The sequence below is a fragment of the Beta vulgaris genome, chromosome 6 (assembly GCF_026745355.1).
Source record: "Beta vulgaris subsp. vulgaris cultivar EL10 chromosome 6, EL10.2, whole genome shotgun sequence".
Lineage (NCBI taxonomy): Eukaryota > Viridiplantae > Streptophyta > Magnoliopsida > Caryophyllales > Amaranthaceae > Beta > Beta vulgaris.
This window is the reverse complement of record NC_079207.1, coordinates 38,187,104-38,194,294: the sequence shown is the minus strand read 5'-3', so window position 1 is coordinate 38,194,294 and position 7,191 is coordinate 38,187,104. Positions and strand designations below refer to the sequence as shown.

Below are 7,191 nucleotides of genomic sequence, written 5' to 3'. Positions count from 1 at the left end.
CTACAAGTTAAATACTACTCTTTAAGGGAAGCCAGCCAAGTGTATGGTCTGCCCATCACTCAAAGGTTGAATGTCAACCCCTTATTCAAACTACCTGAAATGCTACAACAATTTAGCATTCTATTGTTGTTCTCCTTCTTGGAACCAAGTTGGTTGCGAACATTAGGACCAAATTCGTCCCAAAATGGGGGAGAAATTGAAACATAGAGTGATTCATTGTCCAAGGTCAAGACGAGTCACATCTGAACTTATCTTTTCCATTAGTACACTGTACAGTAACCGTCTAACGATTCAGGACAAGTTGCTCTTATACTTGGCTTAGATGTAGGGATTGAAACTCGTCCATAGTTTAGGATGAGTAAGTTTGGTAATTTGTAATATTTGAGTCAAGATGAAACTCGTCACCGTTCAAGGCCCATTCAGAGGTCGTTCAGTAATTTAGAACGAGTTATTGTTGACTCTAATAGTGTAGGGATTGAAGCTCGTCAATATTTTAGGATGAGTAACTTTGGTACTTGGTAATATTTTAGTGTAGATGAAATTCGTCCACCATTCAGGACCCCATTCAGAAGTCGTTCAGTCGTTCAGGACAAGTTGTTGTTAACTCTAATAGTGCAGGGATTGAAGCTCGTCAATAGTTTAGGACGAGCAACGTTAGTAATTGATAATATTTGAGTGAATATGAAACTCATCCACCGTTCATGTAACACCCCGCACTTCCGAGCTGCTAACTAATCACAATTAAGATACACAAAACACAATAAACACTTAACAAACCTCGAATTTACATTTATTCACACCTGTAACAGCCCGCACTTTCGAGCTGCAAACTAATCACACTTAAGATACACAAAACACAATCAACACTTAACAAACCTCGAATTTTCATTTATTTACAGCGGAAACAAAACCTATAAAAATGATCCTGGATCTGTGGGTCAGGGGCCCACAATATAACAACTTGAAAATCAAAAAATAGATTTCGAATACTTTGAAACAAAATATCTAACTTTAACCTCAGCCCACCATTTCATAACATAAAACTCTTCTTCTTGATCAATAATCATATTCCACGACCTCGACATCAACCCTGCAAAATCACTAACAATGAACCCTGCCCCCACCTGGACAGGTTCGAAGAACAAAATCAGAAATACTGAGTACACACACTGTCCAACCAGAAATTCATTTTAGTGGCTTAAAATATAGTTGTGCGGTTTATTACTCATCAAGTGGAACAATCCCAGACTTCAAAAATACTTGAAATCAAATAGTTAAAAATGTTTTTATTACGACACTAATAACAACCCCTAACTAGAAAGTCCGATAAAGAGTACTCATACATATACTACAGATAGTAAGTTCCTTGCCATAAGGACAAAGTTCAACAACAATTGAATACATAAGCTCATTCCAAAACCTCATTTTTGGTGGCTTAGTACCATCCATATACAATTCATGTTAGAATTCAGTATGTTTCACAAGTAAGGTGCTTGCTTAAAAATTTTAGGATTTACTATCCTTGCACAATCGCATTAAAGTAAGAATTTTTATCATGAAGATCACCACTTAGATCATTCAAACCCCTTGGGTCTATAACATTTAATTTATTTGGGTAAAGCGAACACGAATAGAGAGGGGCTCCTTACACAAGGAGCCGATTATCTCTAAGCTAATGGAGGTCGTCACCCCACCGTTTAAATATTTATGCTTGCAAGCCTTAACCAGGACATGTCCCATTTTTATTATCTGCTGGACTTCACCCACCCAGCGAGGGTTCGAAAGGAGATCACCCATCCTCCAAGGGTTGTTGTCATACCGTACCTTATTTGGTATCGGCCTTTACCCACTTGTATCCATAGTTTATTTACATAAATAGTTTAAATGCACAGTTTATAAATACCACACGTGTTTCAAAGAACACATATTTATCCATAAAGAGGAAAAATAATCACCACTACTATGGTGTTGCTAATCATTGCAAGACTTGGATCTTCTTTTTGAAATCTTTTGTTTTACGTCAACAATTTCACATATTAGTTACGTGTAAAGATATAAGGAAATAATCAATTCTTTACTACTTGTAAAAGTCGTATAGGCACTTAGTGTGCTCATTTAAACTTTACCAAAAGGGTTGAGTTAACAAGAATATTTGGAACTTTTGTCAAAATAATTACAGCAAAAGTACTGAACTTAAAATGAACATAACTTCGTGCTCGGTACTTCGAATTAGAAATTTCCAAAACTTAACCTCAATAACTTTTGGATCATGACTACTCAAAGGAACAATACCCCTCCATAACACATATTGAGCATCTCGCTCCATAAATGTTGTTTATTTTCCCATAAAACAATAACTAAATCATAATGCTAATTTCTCAATAACACAAACTTATGTCTTTCAAAACTTATACTCTTGTTCTTAACTCGTATCGCATACTCAATTCCACAGTGTATCAACGACTTAAACTCTCGTCCGTAAATTAATATAAAACAAAACAAAGTTGAAATGTAACTAACATATCCAAAATACCTGAACCTCAATAATCTTATTATAACACAAACTCGAATCTCAAATAACCTCACTTACCTCAAATATTCTTTCAAAGGAAGTAATATACATAAAAAGTATTCGAAATCAAACCGCAGTCGAACCCATAACATAATCAAAGTGTAAAATATGTTTCTCAAAGACTTATAAGATAACTATTATGGAGACCCAATTCTAAGCTCGTGCGATTAACCTGTAATGTTTTACTTGTAGACTATAAGGTATCCTCTAACATGTCTTGGCAATTCCCTTCATCATAATAGTTTCTCTTTGTACTTGGACTTCCGTCTTTAACTTATAGCATCTAAACTATAGCATTCCAAAATTCTCAGATATGAATTTTCCCCTTAAAGGTTTTCTTATTCCCAATACATGAACTTTCATTGCCAGAATATAATCTTATTACAGTATCATAAATCACCTACAATTACTATGGCAAGTCAAAATATCTCACTCCATATTTCCCAATACTCCACTCGTTGTCCTCATCCTTCTCAAATTTATAATTCAACAACCATACGTCCCCATGTATTTGTACTGAAAGCTCATATTAGCCTAACACCATATGCTTAGTATTGTCATTATATAACTTTAATTACCATGCTCTCTATTATCTAGATTTATATTTTTCTTTCCCAACATCCATTTATATAATCATACTCATCCAAGAAACGAAATTATGCTCCAAACTCTTTTACTTGACCCCTTTGCGGATAGATCTTTTATTACATAAGTATTGTAAATTATATCTCTCTAATAGATACTCATCTAAACCACCACCAAGATTGGATCCTTTATTTCACTGATACGACATTCATATCTCAAATCCTACACATCCTCTGAACTCACAAACCTTGTAACAACTTCATTAACTCATAAATTAATATTTGACCTTTGAAATTCACATCCAAATTTACTATTCCCTAACTATCTAATCTACGTCCACCACATAACATCTTCATTCTTAGTTAGAACCTCCCAACAATTACTTCATCCTTCAATTATGACATCACAAATCTTCATTCTTATTATATAACCAAGCTCCATATTATTTTCGGAGATTTCTTCGGGTGATACCATTCACCTTTTTATACGCCATAAGTAAATCTTGGGATATGACTACTTCTAATAATATCCTCAAAGCGCAATTGTATTTATTAAATAGAACTTCACAAGTACCCATCTCACAGCAAACTCATTCTAACTTAGATTCCAAACTCCATATAACATAATTCATCCATGATATTCTGTAAAGATATAACTTGTTTCACTAGACTTACGTGTTTCCAAACTTAAATCCGAAAATAATATTCATTAATTGACCCAAATTTGAGAGACTTTTTCCTATGAGAACTTCTTCATAAAATTTAAGTAGGAGTAAAGATCTCCCCGACATTAATAGAACTAAAAATTCTGATTTATAATTTCACGAGTCATATTTGTTCATAACTCCAAGTCATAATTTTCAAAGTTCATGATCATATAATCAAATCTCAAATCATAATAAAGAGTTTTTCATACTTTCAGAGTTCCATATAAAACTTTATCACAAATATTTTCACAATTGCCTTAAACCTGAAATTTTAACCAACATCCTTGATCAAAATTCTTCTTTTTCTCGAAACTTTCAAATATAACTATAGTTTAAATCGAAAGCGAGTTCATAAAGATATCGAGTCAACGTCCCGGCTTAGTTCGTAAATCGAAGTACTTGTTGTAAAACCACTTATATAGTTAGATATACTAAAGATCCTTGCTTTAATTCTCATAGCTACACTTTCATATAAAAGATCAACTTACTAAGCATAAAAACTTATTATAAATTCGATGTGGAAACAAGTAGGTTTAATAACATCACACATCTATATTATTGAAGGATTCAACTACCTCCAATCAGTTCTTCATAAAATATCACTCAGTAAAACTCACACATATATAGCTTTCGCTCATAGCTTAAAACCAAATATGTAGTTAACAACTCTTGTAAGAACACAAATAACACTTTGAATAATTTTGTATTTATATAAAAGGCTTATTGAACTCAGCACATGAAATCGCATAAAGCACAATATAGATTCAAAGGTGGAAGGACATGTGTGTACATTTAAACGATTCCCAATAATTCGACATTCTGGATAACCAACTATAGCTCGAACTTCATAAATTATCTCCATATACATACTCCAACAACGACCTCAAAACAATAACAACAATCATTAACCATCCTCCAAACAATTTAGATAAACAAATTGAATTACTCATACTTTCTAAGCTCTTCCATGAACTAACCACCACAACTTTATATACAACCCATTCTACTAATCCAACTCACAACATCAATTCATCTCTAATTAACATCATTCTGATTTACAAGAGTATTATCAAACGACATAATTTATAAAATCAGTTTTTATAAACTTACTTAAGAGGCTTACTTCATATTAGAAGCTTCAATCCAATAAGAAAGATAAAATATTCAATCTTTAAGTTTAACAATCTTATCATAATATATATTTGCTAATCAATAACAAAATTGAGAACCAATTTATTTCTAAAATCAGAATATAAAATCCAATTGCACACACTTGAATTGGAATAAAGGAGATGAGAAATTAAGAAAAATTAGCTTATACCTTCATATGGAAAGGAATACCAAAATAATGGCAGCAACAAGGCAAGCAAGCAAATCACGGCAACAGCGCAACACAAAGTACAGCAGTAGTGCTGAACTTGTGTAAGGCGTAACTCATAGCTCCGAACTCCAAATTGAGCGATTTTTGTGCTCAAATTCATTAGCTCGAAGTGATCTACAACTTTGATTCAGAAACAAAGAGCAAAATTGGATTCATGTTATAGATAATTGAGGAAACAGATTGTCGGAATAAAAACAGAGGAGAGAGAAATGAAGATAGGAACACAAACTTACAAAGACCATAACTCATAGCTCGAACTCCAAATCAAGTGATTTTTGTGCCCAAATTCATTAGCTCGAAGTGATCTACAACTTTGATTCAGCAACAATTAGCAAAATTGGATTGCATGTTGTAGATAATTGGGGCAACAGATTGTCGGAATAAAACAGAGGAGAGAGAAATGAGGTAGCAACACCAAATTTGCAAAGACCATAACTCATAGCTCCGAACTCCAAATCAAGTGATTTTTGGGTCTAAGTTCAATAACGTTTCGAGATCTACAACTTTGATTCAATAAGTTTGGTCAAATTCCTACTCCAAAATGCCGAAATTGAGCATGCACAGTAGAGGGATAAAATAGAGGAGAGAGAAATTATTGTTTGGGGTTTTATTTTGGTTTTAAGGTTTCTCCCAATTCTTAACCACTTGGGTCATTAAACTGAAATTTGAAGAGAATAATTGATCTATGGGAAAAATACACTTTGGCACTTGATTGAGAAGTTATGAAGAGGAGAGAGTGATGCTCTAGCATCTAGAGTAGGTAGCATGAGTGAGGAGACATAATTTGTAATTAAAAATGGGTTTCTCTTTATTTCAAAGCTTAAAATCCTTAACACAATGTCTCTGTTACATAAAATCCATACTAACTTATTGTGCTTGAACTTACTTTAGACGATAAAAATAATTCTCAAAGTAATTTCTTTACTAATATGAACATAGCTAACTTTGACTAAAACGTGTCTGAAAATATCAGCTATTATACTTATCAAATCTCATTTATAAAGTCGTTATTATACCTGCTTAAAATATAGGCTATTACAGTTCAAGACCCCACTAAGAGGTCGTCCAGTCATTTAGGACGAGTTGTTGTTTACTCAAATAATGCATGAGTTGGAGCTCGTCCATAGCTTAGACAGATTAACTTTGGAACTTGGTAATATTTGAGTGAAGATAAAACTCGTCCACCGTTCAGGACTCCAGTCAGAGGTCGTCTAGTCATTAAGGATGAGTTGTTGTTGACTCAAATAATGCATGGGTTGAAGCTCGTCCATATTTTAGGACAAGTAACTTTGGAACTTCGTAATATTTGAGTGAAGATAAAATTCGCCCATGGATCAAAACCCTATTCATAAGCCATCCAGTAATTCAGAATGAGTTGCTCTTATGCTTAGATTGAGCAGAGTTAGAAGGCGTCCATAATTGTCAAGTTTGAAACTTATCCATAGGATGGGACGAGTTGCCTTGGTACTTGGAATTAAAAGCAAAAGTTAGACAAAAGATCATTCATATATTGATTTGTTCAAAAAAATACAAACTAAACTAGGGGGATGGAGAACTAAGTTACAAAATAGCCATTGGCCCGGTCACAACAAAAAATAAACCTAAGGTTGGGTACACTATTCAACTAGAGGAGTAGCTTGACCGTCCACTAGAGTCTCTTCTTCATCCTCATCATATTCCTCTTTATTTGAGGAGTCTTGGAAGACGGTGGGCACTTTGGCTGCAACCATTGCCCTATGAAGGCTCTTCTGAAAGTCAATATGACGTTCAAACCGAGGAATGTCCTCTTGCTCGGCCAGCATCTCAAAGGCCTTAACAGCCCAGGACTTAGAGGTGTCAATAACCTCCCTCAGAGCTTCTTTGGTATCGTTAAAGGCTTTGACAACCTCTTCCTTCGTAGGATGGTTGATGGCCCTTCGGATGATGTTTTCTCTCCTAAATTAAAGA

At 34.1% G+C, this 7,191-nt stretch overlaps 1 long non-coding RNA gene across 1 annotated transcript; it reads right to left on the bottom strand.

Annotated features, from left to right (window-relative positions):
- Positions 1 to 782: 782 nt before the first annotated feature.
- LOC125498370 (uncharacterized) lies at positions 783 to 5,788 on the bottom strand. Its single transcript, XR_007275354.2, has 4 exons — positions 5,478 to 5,788; positions 5,185 to 5,364; positions 4,654 to 4,745; positions 783 to 1,114 (listed from the first exon to the last, which is right to left on the bottom strand). It is a non-coding gene; the product is annotated as an uncharacterized LOC125498370 (long non-coding RNA).
- Between the last annotated feature and the right edge of the window lie 1,403 nt (positions 5,789 to 7,191).